We start from the raw sequence: 18,116 nt of genomic DNA on the forward strand, positions 1-18,116 counted from the left end.
TGGTATCCAAAGGTGGAGGGAGAAAGAATGAAGACCTTTTCTACAAAAGGTCTCTCCAGATGTAAGACAGGATGGCTCAACTTTGGTTCTGAAAGTTTACATATCGGCTTTCTCAAAAGCTTGGCTGTGCCAGGAATGCGTGTGTAGGGGCTTTGCCTGATGGATCTGGGGACTAATCTGTCGGGGGGGTGGGGAGGGAAGATATGCCCATGAGGGTAAGTCATACACAACAGGCTACATTGGATGGTTCTTGGACAGGGCTGCAGGAGGGGAGAAGTCCCTCCCAGGATGAGGCTGCCCAGAGGATTAAGGGGAGGAGCCATCATCCAGAAGGGGAAAGGCAAGAAAACTCCCAGAGAGAGGGGGCTGACATGTGTAAGTGATGTCACTTGCAGGTATAGTGGACAGTCTCTGACTCAGAAGACTCTAAAGGGCAGTAGCAGTTTGAAGTCCTATAACCACAAGGCCCTATCTTATCAAGGGCCAGCAAATGCTGGGTATGGTTTCTCGGGGAATGAAAAACAGGCAGGCTCTACATGGCTAAAGAGCTGCTTGTTGGGGCTACTTTAAAAATAACTGGATGTGTGAAAATTTGAATTTGATGCCAGCTAGATTTGGAGTTAACAAGTCTCAGCCTGCAGTGAAGACATGAGCAGCCTAGAGGTCCGAGGCCAAAGGCCATCTTTGCTTCATTTATGTAACTGCTTGCCATCTGACACTAAAGAGAAGGTCTTCAGTCTAGTGACACATTCCTGCTGTTCTAAAGGACATGAAGGACTGTGTCTGGGTTCAGGGAGGTCTAAGGTGGCAGGTCAATCAACCTCACTGATTGTTGAAGTGGAAATTGATGGCCTTTGCTCTCAAAATTATACTCACAGTTAATGCTTTGGGAAAAACAACCAATTTTAAAAGCCTGACAGTAGTGTTCACCAAACTTTGCCTGAAATTACTTGATTGTCAGATGAAAGTAACTTCTGGAACTTTCAAATAAAATCTCAACACAGAACACTTTTAGTGTCATTGTACCAACTTTTTAAAAATCTTTGGTGGAACTAGCAAATGGAGAAAGAAAGGGAAAAAAAGTAAATTGAGAGAATCAAGTCAAAGCTTACCCAAACCCTCACTTTCCATTGGAAAAGGATTTATGGATATGTGAATATCAGACAACAGTTTAGCCACCACTTCTCTGATGCTCTCCCACTACTGACATTTCCCTGTGGAAATGAAGACGAAGAATTTGGGCCAGGGACAGGCCTGGTGCTAAGGACAGTTGTCACATGTGCTGAGGCCTGTCACAGGTCTGACCTCTCAAACCCTTAGTTTTTTTCATCTTTGAAAAACAATAATTGCTGCTAACAAGCCCACCACTGTGGTACATGATGATAACAGTGGGGGTGGGTGGGGATGTGTGGGGACAGAATGGGAATTCTCTATACTTCCCACTCAAGTTTGCTTTGATCCTAAAACTGGTCTAAAAAATCAAGTCTATATAAAGAAAAGAATAACACTGTCCTCACAGCATGGTCTGGAGATCACACCCGATGATGCTCGTGGCTGGTAGCAGACGTCCAAGGAGTGTACCTGGCTTTCCTCCAGGCCACCTCCTCATTGTCCCCCCAAGTCACAGGACTTCGAGAGATAAGGGAGAGCAGCCAGAGGAAAGAGGACATGTAAGTACACTCCGAGTGGGCAGGGCAATTCAGGGAGAAGTCAATAAACAAGATAGGAGAGGAAAGAGGCCAAGTTCACCTAGAGGTGACAGAATGCAGAGCCTGGTAGGACACTGCATTTGTAGGCCTGGAGTCTATCAGAATTATGCGTTTAGCACCCTCTCACTTGAAGACATCAAGATGCCACCTAAAATAGTCCTGGGAATGATCTCCTCTTGACACAGTTTTTCACTGAGCAAGGCCTCAGTCCAGTTACCTTCTTATCTGTCATCACACGGAGGAAAATACCCCACAGCCACGACAGTTTCCAACGTTACCCCATATCAGATTAAAACACTGATGTGCCTTGATCAAGTTATCTCATCCAAACACTGACATATATTAATTCTCTCTCTCTTTTACCAAGGTGGCCAACATGTTCTGTTTCCAAGATTCTTTTTCCCAATGTTGTGATGACATTTACCACTTACTGAGTTCTTTATGGTGGCAGGGTATGAATTATAAATGATAAAATAGGGTGCCAGATTTAGGAAATAAAAAGATTGTATGGGACATACTTATCTATAATAATAAAAGCATAATATGCTAATTAGACCAGACAGCTGAACGAACTTCAAGACATCATTCCGGATGTTCTTCCAGATGAAGCCATGGTGGGGGACGAGGCAGAAGCGATTAGGGGTGATCAGGCAGGCAGGCAGAGTGGTTAGGGGTGGTGAGGCAGGCAGGCAGCCGAGTGGTTAGGAGCCAGTGGTTCCGGGTTGTGAGAGGGATGTCCGACTGCCAGTATAGGCCGGGACCGGGCCTAAACTGGAAATTGGACATCCCCTGAGGAATCCCGGATTGTGAGAGGAATTCCCCCTGCGCCCTCCCTCACAACCCCCTCCCCCACCCTGTACACGAATTTCACACACTGGGCCTCTAGTACTAAAATAAAAGCATTTCTGTTTATCTAACACACAAAGTTAACAGAGTCCTGCATTTGGCCCGGCAACCCCAGGATAGAGGGATAGAACACATTCAATCCCTGGTTCTGCAACCAGGGCCGGCTCTCTGGCTTGTGCCCTGTTTTGACTTGGGCTAGAAAGAGGGCTGAAAAACTCAAGGACCACACAGAAATAGAATGACCAGGTCTAGGGCAACTGGAAATGACAGGGAATTTGGCAAAAATGAAGGCCCTGACTAAAGCCATTTTTGAAAAAGGCTATGAAAAAAACACAAGCATGTTTTCAACGGGTCTAGAAAAAAATAATTTGCTAGCTAAGGGTAAAATGCATATCTGTGAGCCAGACAGCCCACAGACCAGCAGTCTGTACTGCAACCCCTGGTTTATAGGCACGTGTCTAGACTGACTGCCCTGTGTTTAGGCCTTTGGGCATGTCACTCCCCTCCAGCTTGCTGCCCACGGCTCCCAGCAGCGCCCAGACTTGTGGCACAGGCTGCCCTCAGTGCCCGCTGCTGGACTGCCCTGGCCCCACCGTTGGTGCTCTCTCTCTGCCAAAAACCAATGAGGTCCTGGAGACTTGAGATATAGGAAGCATTATGCACACTCTTCTCAGTAATTCTGTATGAGTGGTAGTTTCACTCTTTAGAAAGCATGTAGAATCCTACATGCTCTGTTCTGCAAATGCAACCACAGGGGCTGCAAAGGAGAAAGGAATTTAACTTTGTCAGACACCTACCACAAGGCACTGTGAGGGGAACTCAAAAAACTTACCACACACTTCCTCCTTGTCCCATCCTGCAGGGTATCACTGCCCCATCTTACAGGGGAGGAAGCTGAGGCCCAGAATCAGGCAGGGGAGGAGCAAGGCGGTGAACGCTCCCTTTCTAATTCTTTCCACTCCACCCCCTCCAGAGCCCTGTTTTGTTGCTGGCAAACCATGAAGACAGTCAGCTGCAGCCTCGGAGCTCTCCTGCTGCTCCATGCACAGAAGGCGGCCCTACCTGGGGTCCAAGGAGACAGGCTGAGCCTGACACCAAACAGCGCACACCACATGGGGCGTGGGAGCTGGCTCAAGGAGAGAACCCGGCGGCACCTCCTTTCCCTCCCTGACTCCCGGCCTTTAACTCTCATGACCTTGCTTCCTCCCCACCGCAGCTCTGCCCAGCTCTGTCCCCAACTCCTCTCCTCCTGACCCTAGAGTCCACTTGGGCAGAGACGATGGCTCTGCTCCCCTCCGGCCTTCCTGCCCCTGGAAGAAGGGAGAACCACGACTCCCTCTCCTACACAAGCAGCTTCTGACTGCACCAGCACCTGCTCTCTTCAGCTGTGATATCTCCTGGGCCTTATCATCCTCACCGGAGCTAGTGCTGGCCAGCATTCCGTTCCTCTTCTCTACGACTACACGTCGTTCTTATCTCTGTGTGGACGATTTGTTTGTTACCGAGTACTGGCGGCTGCCTCTTAACCGCTGAGTGGATATATATGTGGACTTGTCTTCTTCAGGTTCAGATGTCCTGAATTCTCCCACATACAATTTTAGACTATATGATTTTTTTTTCAGAGAGCAGGATGTATATGTCATTATTTAATGCTATTATATGAACCTTGATGGGCCACTGAGCATTAACTCCCTACTGAATTAAGAGTGGTTAGCAGCAGCCTCCCTTTAGAAAAAGAGTCAGAATGCCGGATAAAGCCAGTTAGAGAGAGAGAGAGAGAGAGAGAGAGAGAGAGAGAGAGAGAGAGAGAGAGAGAGAGAGAGAGAATTCTAGTTAATTGCTACTTGTAGAGGACAGGTTGTCTTGTTTCTAAGAAGTATCTCATTCTCCTAAGAAAAAGGCAGTTTTTCTAGGTCTAGCTCAGGGAACTGGATCATATGCTATTTCATTGTTCTCTTGCTTTGTGATCAAATTCTGACATTATTTTAGAAAACTTCTATACTGGTACCAAATGCAGGAGGGTACAGGGCAAAAAGCAAACAAACACATACAATGAAAATCTCAAGCCATTAAACAACCCTAAAACTAAAGGAAAATGCAGTACATGTCCATGAATTATTCTAAAGGATAGTACTTTAGTATCTCAAAAGTCAGAGATTAGGCAAAGGCTGGTTCTTGTGTGAATACCTAGTACTTCCCTTTTTTTTGGAAAGAAGCACTGTTGCTGAGAAGGGTCTATCACTTGTTATTTCCTCATCAAAACAATCTGGCCTAGGCTTCTTTCTCAATAGCCTTGTCATAAATCAATAAACCTGGCCCCAAACCGACACTTCCTATTGCCAATAAAGAAGTAGCAGGAAGTAAAAAATAAGACACACCAAAAACTATCTGTCCGGTGGTTAATGACTATGGTCTCCCGACTCACGGTGTCACTCGAGTACAAGAGTTCAGCGTTAGGGTTTTGGGGTCTGTTTATTTGTTGATTTGTAATTGACCTGACACTGCACTCTTTAGATTACCCCTGCGGAGATCTCTGTGGCCAGCGGGGGCCCAGCACATCTTCCTTACTGGCCCCCAGGCTAGTGATGGCGAACCTTTTGAGCTCGGCGTGTCAGCGTTTTGAAAAACCCTAACTTAACTCTGGTGCCGCGTCACATATAGAAATTTTTTGATATTTGCAACCATAGTAAAACAAAGACTTATGTTTTTGATATTTATTTTATATATTTAAATGCCACTTAACAAAGAAAAATCAACCAAAAAAATGAGTTCGCGTGTCACCTCTGACACGCGGGTCATAGGTTCGCCATCACTGGCCCAGGCAAAGACTCCGTAAGGCTTTTCCGAACCCGGGACACAGCAGCAGCTATGACCTTCCCAGCCATCAAGAGAAAATGGTACCCCCAGTTGGGATATACGGGGTCCCCTTCATTCTGAAAGGATTTGTAAAAAAGTACCGAATGGAAAACACATATTATCCTCACGGAGCATAAACTATCTCATCTCAAAAGATGTTCTTTGGTTTCCGTGTTTGTAATTAAAAGGCAAGCCCCGGCCTTCTTTCCCGCATGCACGTTATTCCACAGCTTCACATTTTCACCACATTTGTCTCCTCTGCAATACTGACACGTGATTTTTTTAGAACTGAAATGTGCTCTCTTTTGTTTATAGCTACATCAAGTTCATAAAGACGAATAACTTTTTATTTGTTCTTTGATATTCTCTTTCAAAACTTTACAGATACTATGAAGTTAGAACATAACTAATATTAAATGAAAAAGAATTCGTCTGAATTTTATAAAAATGAGGAAGAGCCAGCAGAGGTTTTACCTTTTTAAATTATATTCTTTTCTTTGCTCTCTTTCTCTCCATTTTATTATTTTTATTTGTTTTTGTAAACCAATGAGAGCCCCAGAGAGTCAAGTCCTGTTCTGCTTCAGTTTTCAAGAGCATCACAGGGCACAAGTGTTTCTTTCTTTTTTTTTTTTTTCTTTTGTGTGTACGTTCTTTAAATAGACTTAATTTTTAGAGCAGTTTTAGGTTCAAAGCAAAACTGATTTTTGAATAAAGCATAAAGATTTCCCACACATGCACCGCTGGAACACAGCACAACCTCCCCCACTATCAACATCATGCACCACGGAGGTACTGTGTAACGTCTATTGATCTCCATTGACACATCATTATCACTATCACCCAAAGTCCATAGTTTACACCACAGCTCACTCTTGTTGTTTTACATACTAAGGGTCTTGACAAATGTATCTTGACTTGTGTCCAGCACTATAAAATCATACAGAATAATTTCACTTCCCTAAAAACCCTCTGTGCTCTGCCGAGCCATCCCCCCTCTCCTGACCAGCACAGATCTTTTGACTGTCTCCATAGTTCTGCCTGGTCCAGAATGTCATATTGTTGAAAACATACAGTATGTAGACCTTTCAGATAGGTTCCTTTCACTTGGTAAATATAAACTTAAGGTTCTTCCATGTCTAAATTTTCAGGGCTTGATAGTCAATTTTTTTTTTTTTAGATTATATAACATTTGATTGCCTGGATAAACCACAGTTGATTTATCCATTCACCTTCTGAGAGATATCTTGGTGGCTTGCAAGTTTGGGCAATTATGAATAAAGCTGTTATCAAACAGAGTTACAGGGCGCAGGAGTTTCCTTTACAAAGTAAAACCAGAAATTACTATTCTCTTAACTAAAGGATTATCAACAATTTTGTAAAGATATTACTATGCGAAGGCAGAATTGATAAAAAATAAATTGGCTATAAAATGTCACATAGGGAAATGGTTGTTTTTTTTTTAATTCTTATTGTTGAAAGTATTACATATGTCCCCCTCTTCCCCCATTGACCCCTTCTAGTTTTTTCAAACTTCTGAAATAATCGGGATGCCCACTGTCATTCCAGAATCCATGACTTTATAAGATTTTCTGCAAGTAATCCTTTTGTATACTGCAGGTAACAGTTTTAGGCATTATTATTTGGGCATAGGAATAATAAAAATATTGTATAAAAAGGTGGTGGTCTTTTAAAATTTACTCATGGAATGTAGTACTTATATATACTGAATAACAAAAATGCTAGATCTTGGAGTAGCAATTAGTGATTCTATAAGATTTAAAATGCCTAATTAGAAAAAATAAAATAAAATCTATAATAATAAAAGCATAATTTGCTAATTAGACTGGACATTCTTCCGGACAACCTTCTGGATGAAGCCGGGGCTGCGAGGGAAGCCTGGGTCCCAGGTGCCAAAGAGAAGCCAGTGCCGGCAGCCGGGGGAAGGAAGGCCTACTCTTGCACGAATTTCGTGCATCAGGCCTCTAGTAAATAAAATCAAATCCATGATTGGTATGTCACAAAAGGACACTTAATTATAATTCTTAAAAATTGAAAGAGCCAGCATGTATTGAACACTTATGTGTCAGGAAATATGTAAAACAGTTACACATTCTTTCAGTCCCTTAAGAACCCTGCAAGGAAGGTAGTCTCCCCATTGAGACTCCCTTGCACAGTTGAGAAAATCAAAAAGTTACGTGATCTTCCTAGAGTCAGCTCTCGAGCATATGGGAGGAGGCTGGCTCTGAAGCCTAAAACCTGCTGTCTTCTACTCTGTCCTGAGCTGATCATGTGACCCATGCAATCTGGGGAAGTTGACTTCCAAATGAGTTTCCAAATAAACTGTTAGTTTCCAAATAAACTGCTATAACAATAAACTGTCATTGTTATACATCTTTGTATGTTTCCTATATTTTTAAACCTTGCTGATAAAGAAGAGAAACATTAAATATATTGGTAGATTAAGGGACTGAAATGAAAATGAGAATATCTCTTGCTTCTAGTGCCCTGCAGGAAAAAGATATCTTAGGTAGGTTGAAAAAGATTTTTGATTAACATAAAGTTTAATATCTAAAAGTTCCTTCCTTTGAAAGGTATTTGTTCATTTCTATTTGAGTATCCTATAGTGTTAGCTCATAACCTTTACTATTGGTTTTATAGATGGAATTTTATCACCAACACAACACATTAATAATTTTGTTTGCTGGCTATTGAAAAAAAGATATATTGCTCAATATGGCTTTAAATGTCAGTAACACTCTATAAACTGCCCCTAAATTAGCAACATCAGATTTCTTGCTAAACAACTGTAAAAAAAAAAAAGTAGATAATTGATTATTTTCCAATGGTCTTTCTACTACAGTTTCACATAGAGTTCTACTATATTACTAAAGTCATTACTTAAGGTGAAAAACATTTATCTTGTACTATATTTTTAAGGCAAGCATTAACATCTTATAAGCTTATATCATTACCACCCTATAGACTAGTATTTTCTATGGATTGAAGATCATCTGAGATGTTCTATAAAGTGATGGCAAATATTTCCTGGGTCTGAAAATGCATCACTCTAAGCATTCTGTTAGACCTATAAAATATGATAAATCCTGAATTATTTTTCAAACAGTGGAAAAAGATAATCATCATTCACTCTCCTGTTGCTGGATGGCAAGAGCCTGGCATTAAATGTATGTGAAACTCAGTGACCTGTTAAAGTAGACTGCATTATTAGTATTAGCTTTGGGTACAATGAGTTCCAATTTGGTTCAGCTATTTTACAGCTTACAAATCAGGCAAAGACTTTCATAAATTTAAGAATAAAATAAAAGATGCCAACTTTATCAGCAGAGGTCAAATTATTTTACTATCCAAAAAGACTACACAAAGTTGCAAAACAATAATAAAAATGGGGAAAAATGAATATGTAGTCTACACTACATATGGCAGATACTATAGACTGATTCATCCCACTCCCAAATCTCCTTCTCCCTTGCTTGTCCCTGCAACAGAAGCTGCCAAAGACAAATGTGTGCCTTGTAAGCCTGTGTACAGATTAGAGGTGGCTCTGTGACAGAGTTCAGGCCAACGAAACATTTGCCGAGGTTGGCCGGCCGCCCTGCTTTCCCTCTTCCTCCTGCCTTGAATGAAGGTGATGCAGGCAGGTGTGCTGTCACAGTGGCTGTTCCACTCCCACAAATGGGTGTAAACCCAGGAGAACGTCAGAGGCATCACCTGATGGAGGAGATGGCGACCACCTGTCCCCAGTTGTGTTTTAAGTTCAAACTAAGGTTATTGCGTTACTTAACTCATCAACTACCAGCCAGTACTGCATTAAACATTTGAGTAGCTCTCTTTAGTTGTTGTTGTTGTTTAAATGAGTGATCACATCAAAATTGGACTTACACCATATTCCCAATTTGGGGAAATTGGAAGTTTTTCTTCTGTATTATTTCTTTTCATAATGTTATTTGGTAGCTGAAAGTGCTCTAACGGTTTGATCAGAACAGTTGTATAATAATAAATGCTACGATTTATCAATGAATTCACGGTAGCCAAGTCTTCTGTTCAAGCTTTATTTGACCGATGTAATGCAGTGGTTAGGGGGCAGGGCACAACAGGTTAAAAAAAGAAGATGCATGTAGTCAGGGTTCCTCAGTTTACTTATTAAGCAGTTAACTTCAGGGAACAATGAGTTGTTTTCCTCCACTTTGCTTGAAAAAAGTATAATATTTGTTCAAAATGGGATAAATTATTCAAGTAAAGATTATTATCAAAGAGGATTAGGTTATAGTTTAATCAATATTGAATCTTAAATATTAAGGCATCTTCTATAATATAATTTATCCACTGTGCTGATAAAAACTGATATCCTAATACTTTAATCTCAATTCTTTTTTAAAATATGTTTTTATTGACTTTAGAGAGAGAGAAAGGGAGAAGCAGAGAGAGACAGAAACATTGATGAGAGAGAAACATCAATATTAATCAGCTGCCTATTGCATGCCCCCAACCCAGGTATGCGCCCCTACGGGGAACTGAACCCAGTGACCTCTTGGTGTGTGGGTGGATGCTCAACCACTGAGCCACACTGGCTGAGCTTGTCTCAATTCTTGTTAACCTTATTAATTAGCCTAAGCTATTCAAAAAAGACTCTGGTTAATATATGCACACCTAAGTTCATTGCAGCATTATTTACAATAGCCAAGCTATGGAAGCAACCCAAGTGCCCATCAATAGACAAGTGGATAAAAAAGCAGTGGTACAGAAAAAGGAACTCTCATGCACTGCTGGTGGGAATGCAGACTGGTGCAGCCACTGTGGAAAACAGTATGGAGTTTCCTCAAAGAAATTAAAAATGGAACTCCCACTTGACCCAGTAATCCCACTTGGGAATATGTCCCAAGAAATCAGAAACAACAATCAGAAATTGTTCATAGCAGCACAATTTACAATAGCTAAGATCTGGAAACAGATGAGTGGATTAAAAAACTGTGGTACAGCTATACAATGGAATACAATGCTGCTGTAAAAAAGAAGGAATTCTTACCATTTGCAACAGCATGGATGGACCTAGAGAGTATTATGCTAAGCGAAATAAGCCAGTCAGAGAAAGATAAATATCACATGATCTCACTCATTTGTGGAATATAATGAAGAACATAAACTGATGAACAAAAATAAAGCCAGAGTCATAGAAGCATGGAACAGACAGTCCAACCTAAGAGGGAGGAAGGGGGGTAAGAGATCAACCAAAGGACTTGTATACATGCATATGTGCATAGCCAATGGACACAGACAGTAGGAGGGTGAGGGCATGTTCTGGGGGGTGGGTGGGAACAGCTGGGGAGAGGTCAAAGGGGGAAAAAGGAGATATGTAATGATTTAAACAATAAAGAATTTAAATTAAAAAAAAAAAAGCATGTCACCACCCTTGGGGGAGAGGGGGAGTAGTAGTACATATATACAATGGAATACTACTTGGCCATACAAAAGAAGCAAATCTTGCCTGGCCAGTGTGGTTCAGTGGTTGAGCATCAACCTATGATCCAGAAGGTCACAGTTCAATTCCAGGTGAGGGCACATGCCTGGGTTGTGACCTCGATCCCCAGTGTGGGGCATGCAGGAGGCAGCCAATCAATGATTCTCTTTCATCATTGATGATTCTATCTCTCTTTCCCTCTCCCTTCCTCTCTGATATCAACAAAATACATTAAAAAAAAAAGGACGAAATCTTACCATTTGCAATAGCACAGATGGACCTAGAGGGTATTATGCTAAGTGTAATAAATCAACCACAGAAAGAAAAATAACCATATGACTTCACTTATATGTGGAATCTAAAGAACAATATAAATGAACAAACAAAACAGAAACAGATTCATAGAAATAGAGAATAGGCTACTGATGGTCACTGGAGAGGGGGATCGGGGGGGGGGGGCTGGGTGAAAAAGTGATTAAGAAGCACAGATTGGTACTTACAAAATAATCATGGGATGTAAACTACAGCATAGAAAATATAGTCAATAATATTGTAATAATTATGTATGGTGCCAAATGGGTGCTGAAAATATCAGAGAGAACACTTTGTCACATATATGACTGTCTAACTGCTATGCTGTACACCTAAAACTAATACAAAATAATATTAAATGTAAACTGTAATCGAAAAAAATTGAAAAATAAAAATATGTAAAAAAGGCTCTAGTTAAAAAAATATAGCTAGTATTTTTACTAAACACTATCTTTGGTTTAAAACTAACAACCCTAGTTGAAATGTTTAAATTTTATCTAATTTTACAGAGCATCTTAGCTGAGTTACAATTCCTTTTTCTCAAATGTAAAAATTTTCTCCATCAATATTAAAGAATACAACCTTTTCCACCTTTGTTTTACCAAATCTTGCTAAGAATAAGTCAGTATACTTGTGATCTTTTAACGATCAATTTCCATACAGACTGACTCTCTTATATTGTGTGTTTTCTTCTCACTGTTTGAACAATATTAGAATTCCACATCTTTCCTTTCTGGAAACCAGACTGTTGTTCCAAATAGAGTGGGGTATGACCTTCTTCCACTGACAACAAATATCTTCCCAGTACTGAATATAAAATACTGTCCTTGGCCTAGGACTCACTAACTTGATTTAAAATACCCTTGTTTAAAATGCTTCTCTGAACCAGAAGAAGATTTTGCCTTTCCCCAGGGTGCTCTGTCAGGATTTATGAGAGATCTGTCCATTCTTCCTGCTTTCTTAGCCCCATCTTAGAAGGACACCCTCCTAGCAGCTAGCTAGTCACCTCTGAACTTCACTGGCAAAGACTCAAGGTCCTGAAAACTAACACCCCACATCCATGGCCTGCAAATGCTGACCCTGGGCAGTGGTGAGGATGTGCAGTCGCCTCAGCCCTTGATCACACTGGCCGGCTCCTGCAGAGCATGCTGTCGCCGAAGGAAGGACATAGGGCAAACCGTTGTCAGCCAGGCAGAGAGCACATCCCAGAACAAACTCAGTTGGGCAGTGGGGTGCAACTGCTCAGCTGTCCTGCTGGACTCTGGACCCCAACTCCCAACTCCATTCCCACCTGTTCCTTTGTGCCGGGCTGAGCTGCTCATTCCTCTCACAAACATCTGTAAGCCTACAGCTCCACGGCCAATAGCACATTCAGTTCCTGCGCACAGGGGGCTAACCTGTGCACAGCTGTATGTCTATGTGAAAGGCTCACCCGCCTTACTCAGTGCTGCAATTCTCCTTCTACTTGTGCTTTTTCTTCTCAACCGACTTGGGCCTCTGGGTACTGGGTTCTGCTCACTTGAGACCCATCACTACCATGATGTGCCATCCGGGTAGTCTTGAAACTCAGATTCACACCCCATGCTATTCTCACACAAGTACTGATTGCCATCTCTTGCAAATGAACTGCCTTCCGAGCATGAACTCTAGCCCTCGGGCCCCTCTAGCCACTGGCTGAGGCCATCACAATAAAATGCCATGACACACTTACAAGTGCATACACTTCCGCCAGACAAGAAGCACGGTCCTGCGATGTTTGCTACTGAGTTAATCTTGCTTACAAAAGTTCTTTCTATGTCACAATACACATAAATACAGAGTCATTGTCATTCAAGGTCCTCTTTGATGGAGAAACAAAAGCATTTCCCATGTCTCCCTGGTAAAGCTGTTCAGTGTTTTTACAAAATGTCTTCAGCACAAGGCTCTAAATTATGAAGCAGCAAAATAAGATTTGGGTAGCAGTCATTTCAAAATTGAAAGAAGGCCTTAACCCAGCGGTTCTCAACCTGTGGGTCGCGACCCCTTTGGGGGTCGAACGACCCTTTCACAGGGGTCGCCTAAGACCATCGGAAAACACATATATAATTATATACTGTTTTTGTGATGAATCACTATGCTTTAATTATGTTCAATTTGTAACAATGAAAATACATTCTGCATATCAGATATTTACATTACGATTCCTAACAGGAGCAAAATTACAGTTATGAAGTAGCAACGAAAATAATTTTATGGTTGGGGGTCACCACAACATGAGGAACTATATTAAAGGGTCGCGGCATTAGGAAGGTTGAGAACCACTGCCTTACCAGTTTTCAACGGCTATGTAGCTTGACCTTTGAGGTAGTGCTCAAGGATGCAACCAAGCCAAGGTGGCTACACACAGAGAAGGTTCTCAAGGTCACAGGGAAGCAGCTGGACTGGGTCCAAACCCTTGAGAAGCCAATTGTTCTTAAAGCGAATCCTTCCCAATCCTGAAGTCTGTGAAGAAGTAGTTACCACTGTCCCAACACTTCCAGAGCGGGTCACAAAGACCAACTTGTGAAGCTGTACACCAAAGATGCAAAGCGCTTCTCCCAGTTTCTAGCCCTGATGACCAAGTACGGCAGGTAGGCTTTCTACCGACAAACAACGTGTGTTTGTTCCTTTTCAATGACGTGCCTGCGTGTTTCTCTTTGTATCTGGAGATTCAAAGTTGTAACATCATGACTCAAAAAGAGCAAAGTGGAGGCCAGCCCCACTCCAATTAATACGTTCTTTTTGATGATATTTATATTTGCCAAGAATTTGTTAAACACAACAAGAAACATGTATTTCCATTATAATATGATCACAATCATATATTTTACCAATATGTAACTGTACCATATAACCAATTATTAAATATTTTAAGCCCCTAATTGGTTAATCCATAGCAATGTACAACTGTAGGTTGTGTTGTTTTGCGTCTGTGGGTCGCAGTTCCTCCAAGTGGATAAGAGACTGGAAGGTGTGGGGGATGCTCCCTGATTCTTTCCTTTCCCTCCCGGAACGTCCGTCGAAGCTGCCTCTGCGCACAGTGGTAATGCAGGTGCTGATGACTATCTGACCAAATCATCGAAGGATCAAATTCTAAAATCCGAGAATGGATCAAGATAGCCTCGGAGGGCGAGAAAGACAATTCAAACTGCGGTGGAGGCGACGGGGGCGTGGCAGGGAGAAAGGAGTAGTTAAAGGATCTTGTAAGTCATGAGCTATGGATCAGAACGGGATGGGAAGGAGCGAAGACGGCAAACACTCCCGCCTTAGATAACGCCAGAAATAAAAATGCCACGGGTAAAAACTTTGCGGGCCTTTCCAAGCCATACCCTGCAATGTAGGTAAATCCTAAGTAGGTGCCTGTAATGGGGAATTATCGTGACCATTACAGTGTTTCAATACAGGCAGTAACAGCTAGTTCCCAACGTCAAGTAATTTCTTTCCTATGATCTTCAGAAGAATGCCCACTGGATTAAGCATTCTTAGAAATTCCAATCATTTTTCACACAAAAATTAGAGTATTTTCAGCACCTAATTGTGTATTCTAGTGGTTAAGCATGTATTTGTGAAATCTGTTAGATATAAAAAAATACAGAGTAAAAGTTTTTCTTTTTTAACAATGGAAAATGTTTTTTCTTTTCATTTGATTGTACAACACAGAGCCTGATGGTCATCAGGCATGAATATCCTCACTGTTAAAGACACTAAGTACGCAGCGCCCTCCGCGGTCCCGAATCTGTCTCTTGCGTCAACAGTGTTTGGATCAAACAGACCCAGGGACGCCCCTTCTTCCAGCCTCCGGCCACTCTCCTGCATCTTACCCAGTCACCACCTTCAGGACCACCTCCGAGACCAGCAAACACACCGGATTTTCCTTAACTCCTTTTAGCCAAATAACCATGGGCTCCCAAATTCGTCAGACTTATTCCATCGAGGGGGAGGCCTGGCCAGCCTGCCTCTGCGGGTCTCCCACACCTACCTCTCTCTGGGCTTCTATTCCCACCAACGGTGACGTGGCTCTCGAGGGCATGTGCCACTGATTCCGCAAGTTGGTGGAGAAGAAGCCGAGGGCGCTGAGCATCTTAAAGATGCAAAACCAGCGCAGTGGCAGCATTCTCTCCAGGACAAGCTGAAGCCTCCCCAAGAGGAGTGGGCAAAACTCAGGACGCCATGGGAGCCGCCCTGGCCTTGGAGAGGACCCTGAACCACTGAACCAGGCCCTTGTGGAGCTGCAGGCACTGGGTTCCACCCTCAGCTCTGGGACTTCCTGCAGAACCACTTCCGGGAGAGGAGGTGAAACTCATCAAGAAGATGGACTACACCTGACTCACCTCTGCAGGCTGCCGGCCCCCAGGCTGGGCTGGGCAAGTATCTCTTCTTAAAGGCTCACCCTCAAGCACCACTAGCAGCCTTTGGAGCCCAGAGGCCTTTGAGGGGCCCCTCTGCATCCCCCTGGGGTCTGGCTTTTGCATGAGCCTCTCCCCCAAACTACTAGCCATTCTTTTAGTCACCCTGAAGCCCTCTCCCATGCATTGGACCAAATGAAACAATAAAGCTTTTTGCAGCAAATAAAAAGAGGTACTAAGGCAGCGGTTCTCAACCTGTGGGTCGCGACCCCTTTGGCGGTCGAACGACCCTTTCACAGGGGTCGCCTAAGACCATCCTGCATATCAGATATTTACATTACGATTCATAACAGTAGCAACATGACAGTTATGAAGAAGCAACGAAAATAATTTGATCGTTGGGTCACAACATGAGGAACTGTATTTAAAGGGCCAGAAGGTTGAGAACCACTGATTTAATCATTCCTTAGTGACTAAGGAAAGGAAACATAAATATCTTATTTGCAAATGTAGTTACTAAAACCACTAAAAGCCATTGGTTGAAAAGTGTTTCTCAGCCTCAGCACTACTGGCATTCTGGGTGGATAATTCTTTGCTGTAGGGTGCTGGCCTGCAAGATATTTAGCAGAATCCCTGGCCTTTTCCCGTTAGATGCCTGCGGCAGCCACCCTGGGATGTGACAGCCAATGTCTCCAGGCATGGCCAAATGTCCCTTCGGGGGCACAATAACCAGTTAAGAACCAAGGGTTAAAAGGAACTGTTTTATTAGAACAGTAACACTAACACTTGCATAGCACTGTGTACTGGACACAATCAATTTGAACCTCAATAACAACTCTAAGGAGTAAGGCTTATTTTAACCCCCATTTTACAGACGAGGAGACTGTGGTATGGAGAGCTTAAGTAACTTGCCCACTGGAGACATAAGTGGCTCAGGAAAGCCAAACCCAAAGGTATGGCTCCAGAGTTTGGGCTCCTAACTTCAACACAACACCTGCTGTGAGATGGGGAGAATAAGCACAAATCAAAGTTGGTTTTCACTCGAGATTTTTAGTAGTCCTATGCATTGGGCACCTTACATATACTTCGACTGAGTTCAGATTATTCATTTGCAAAACAGGAAAATGAGATTAAAATAAGATACTTTTTTTCTAGGGCATTTAGTAAGGCCTCAACAAAAGCTCTAAGAATAAAGAATAGACTATTCTTATTTATCTACTAGTGGTCCCGTGCACAGATTCATGCACACTGAAAGGAAATTAATTAGAAAAAAATATTTTAATATCGCTATTCGCCCTTTCTCTATAATAGAAGTGTCAACCAAATTCACAATTGACATGACAGATCAAAACACACGCATGCGATTGGCACAACAGCTTTATATGTATCGCACATGTGCGAGTCAACTTAGCCTTTTATAGATATAGAATAAACTTGCTTAATTAGACCTGCTTTCTGATGTAGCTAAACTTTTTCCAGCCCAGTGAAGCACACCAACTTCTCTTTCAGGTAATTGTCAGCAACACAGCAGTAAATATCAACATGAAGCAGATTATTATTGTAGATCACGCAGGGAGAACAAAGGGTGAAATATTTAACTGTAGCAGAGTTTGACTATATTCTGTGCAGTGAGAAAACCTAAAGTCATCTTCAAGGTCCACCATTTCTTACTTCTTTTCAGTCGGGTCAAGTTTCTAAACTTTATAAATCTCTGTTTTCCAGCTAATGAAAAGGAAATAGGATTCCACCAAGTCTCCTATCTACCTACTTCAGGACTTCTGTGAGGATCAAATGAGATGAGGCACGGGAAAACGCTTCACAGACATTTGGTTAAAGTGCGAAATGTTTGCACTTGGCTATAAAGTTCCTGGGCTGAAGAAACTGCAAGGAGACTAGTCGTCACTAGGGAGAGGAAGCTGGGTGTTGCTACGTGACGTCATTAACCAGGGCCCACAGTGACCGTTTCTGGGCTGGGCTAGGCTGGGCTATGGGCTGCATTTTGCACCACGGGTCTCGGCAGTGTCGGCTGCGATTTGGTGGGCTGTCGCTTCAGGGTGGTGGCGGGGCCTGTGTCCAACTTGGGGGAAGCTGAGTGTTGCTTTGTGGGCACCAGGTCCTAGGTGCCATTTCTCTCTGTGTGTCACGGCAGCTCCTGTGTTGAGCGTCTGCCCCCTGGTGTCCAGTGTGTGTCATGGCGACTGGTCGGACGGTCAGACACAGCATATTAGACTTTTATATAGAGAGATACTTTCCACATGTTAATACATTTTTGGTTTCTCTTCCCTATTCACCTGCATATAGTAATTATAGTTGCTTATACAAAGAAATTACCATAAAATCTGGCTTCGTTTGGGGTGAGTTACCCCTACTAGTCATTTGCAGCACAAAATACCTCCCGGGAAACAGTTTGGCTGGTCACACAAACCACAGACAGGCCTCACAATTCTCAATGTCTATTGAGTAGCTCTTGGACGCCAGGGACTGCACCTGGCTTCACACACTGCATCACACCCGTCGTATCCACAGGTGTTAAGTATTCCTCACCCCATCCTC

The 18,116-nt window shown here is 42.6% G+C and overlaps 1 protein-coding gene across 2 annotated transcripts in view; it reads right to left on the reverse strand.

Annotated features, from left to right (window-relative positions):
* Positions 1-18,116, reverse strand: part of MAN1A1 (mannosidase alpha class 1A member 1) — a 154,346-nt gene that overhangs the window by 112,313 nt on the left and 23,917 nt on the right. The window contains exon 1 of one of the 2 annotated variants that reach the window (XM_036318141.1): positions 5,886-5,890. The exons of the other annotated variant lie outside the window; for it this stretch is intronic. The gene's annotated coding sequence lies outside the window, so the exon portion shown is untranslated. Of the gene's footprint in view, positions 1-5,885; positions 5,891-18,116 lie in introns of those variants that run through there. 2 annotated transcript variants of the gene reach the window in all.

The sequence above is a fragment of the Myotis myotis genome, unplaced genomic scaffold (assembly GCF_014108235.1).
Source record: "Myotis myotis isolate mMyoMyo1 unplaced genomic scaffold, mMyoMyo1.p scaffold_m19_p_7, whole genome shotgun sequence".
In the NCBI taxonomy this organism is placed as follows: Eukaryota; Metazoa; Chordata; class Mammalia; order Chiroptera; family Vespertilionidae; genus Myotis; species Myotis myotis.